Genomic DNA, 2,729 nt, shown 5'->3' with positions numbered 1-2,729 from the left:
TTTTTTTTTTAAGTCTGCCCATTCACCATTTTTTGCCTATCAGGGACCTCTCTCACATGACAAGCTAGGGGCAAATTAAGTGGAATGCTCCTTGCACAAGAGCGGAGAATCCTGCCAGATTTTAAGTGGGCTATAATTAAAAGGAGCGATGTATAATGCTTGGATGATCTTCAACTTGTTGCTAGCAGGTTGCCAGCATGGTACATGTGGGGCAGTATATATTGACCAGAGTTGAATAAATGAGAGGTATATTGGATTTTAAATCACATATTGATTCGTCCCTCGTGGTCCTTTCTTATACACTAAGTGATGGACTCCACTTCTCCACTCCTTTCCTTTGCATTTCAAATAGAACGTGAGCAACTGAGCGATCTCTTCTGAAACTGCCCAAGGAACAGCAGGAGCAGCCTTTGTTCTGCATAGCCGCAGACACCAAAAGAGTCTGTGATCACTTCTCATTGATACTGAAAGAGCTATATTGTCTTAGCCTTAGAAAGCAGTTCTGGGTGGGTTTTTTTATGGTTTGGGTTTGTTATTGCTGCCTGTGTACATAGAATCAAATGCGATCTTATTCATTAATAAACACATCCCTCACAATCTGGAAGTTCAGATGGCATTTTGGAAAGACCAGCCATTTCTTGAAAACATGGCTTCAAAACAGGAGTGAACTCGGGTCAAAGACAACAGGACTATTTTAGGAGTGACTATTTTGATTTCAGCATGACTCATGCACCTAATAAAACCTTTTTTTTTCCATCAGAGAAGACTCCAGGCAATTTAGTTTAACTGACCAGTTTCTCCATAAGAGAGGAAGGAATTGGAGAAAAAGACTTCATCCAGCCTCACAGCTCCATGCCTTTCTCCCTTTATGCAACGTATGGACACATATCAGTGCTGTTAAGAACCCAGACAGCTCTACATCACTTCTCTGCTGAGCAGGAGCTACTCCCATCAGAATCAGAGAAATCTGCACCACAAGCGGTTGCTAAACAAACACAAAACAAAACATCAATCATCTGAGTCACGCTAAAGGATTTTGACACCAGTTTTGAGAATCAGACGTTTGACTTTCATGTCTATATTTGCAATAGGTGGGCAAACACCCATCATATTAAAGAGACATCTACATGACACAGATCTCTGTGAAGCCTGAACTTAGGTCTCACGGAGTGCACCTGAACCTTGTGGTTAGATGAACCACACACAATGTTTGGTGCATTTAACACAGGGTGATGTGCAGCCAGTCCCCACCTCAGGTTCTAAGGCAGAGTGCATTTTCCTCGGGGTGCTCTGTCTGTCTCTGCCATAGGAAACGCACCCTGTGTACCCTGCCTGAAGGCAGCAGCATGAGGACGATGAGGTGCTTACAGCCTCCTCAGGTCCTTTGGGAGCCCAAACCGGGTCATCACACAGCACGTGGAAGCTTTCCACAGGAAAGTTGTGCTCAGGGGAAGCCAAACCCTGCTCTCACATTCTGTTTCTGTACAGAGGAGTTAAAACCCTATCCTCCATTTTGCTACGACTGGCCTTGACATCCAGCTGACAACTCCCCCCTCCACCATGGTGAGCTACAAAACAAGCACGTTATCACAGCTCCTGCTCTCATGGTCCTGGGGCTGCTGCTTGTCAGCTGGGGAGCAGTTTGCGTGCGGCATGCACCGATGCGTGCGTCCGGCCATTTTCCTTGTCCTTTTGTGCTCTTGTCACAGCCTCAACGGTATACATTAAAATGCTTGTTCCCTGCCTTACTGCCATTGAGAGGGAAAAATTATTCCTGAAGGCTACAGTTCCACAACTGATTGACTTCTTGTTTTTCCCTTGGAGGGACCGGAGGGGAGGCTGGGTGCAGCCTTGTCATGTGGAACAAGTACTTTTTCTCCCCGTTGCCATGGTGACTGAGCCGCCTGGCTGGGCTGCTTCCAAAGGGTGCACAAAACCCAGCCCCAATACCCAGCACCGGGACCATGGAGTGAGAGGATAGAAAGAGGGAGGGGAGAAGGGCAGCACCCTGATGTCAGGGCATCATGGCCAATGTTTGCAGCTGGTGAACTGCCATGAAGAGGCAATAGGCAATACGCAGACTTAACAGCTGTTCTCCAGTAACGTGGGACTGAGGGTTTTGAACACGGCAATGCAGGCTGATGTCTACACATTCAGTAACTGTAATATGTACACAAGATACACTCGCTACAGCAAGCAGCTCACTCTACCTTGAACCTGTCCTTTTTGCAATATGGGTCCCATGCAGTAATAAATAACACGAATTTCAGTTTCACCTCCTGGTCTTTATTCTATTTCTGTCATGGTCTCAAAATCATACGGCACTGGGAAGAGCCAGAAAAAAAAAGCTTACAGCTGCAAGAACTCACAGTAAATTGAGCTCTTTCCAAATAATGAGCTATTAACCCCTGTCACTGCCGCAGAGTCATTGCAGCAGTGTCAGAGACTGGTGTGTCAATAAATAACAACATAAATTAGAAGTGGATGTGAATTCGTTTCTGTAGATAATTCCTCTTTGATATGAACAAATCGGAGAAACTGGATGGAAACACACTTGTGCTGAATTTGGCTCAACAGAAAGGAGAGGCCCTTAATTTTAGGTTCTCTCCCTAGCGAGCACTATTCACACGCTCATTATTTGGGTCAGAATATAGCTTGTGGGATTGTTTTCCAGAGATATTTTCAGATCAAGCAAAACCCTTTCACCAGTCAGGGAAGGAGGGAAGCCC

This window comes from Meleagris gallopavo, chromosome 3, assembly GCF_000146605.3.
Source record: "Meleagris gallopavo isolate NT-WF06-2002-E0010 breed Aviagen turkey brand Nicholas breeding stock chromosome 3, Turkey_5.1, whole genome shotgun sequence".
NCBI classification, from domain to species: Eukaryota; Metazoa; Chordata; class Aves; order Galliformes; family Phasianidae; genus Meleagris; species Meleagris gallopavo.
This window is presented reverse-complemented; position numbering follows the sequence as displayed.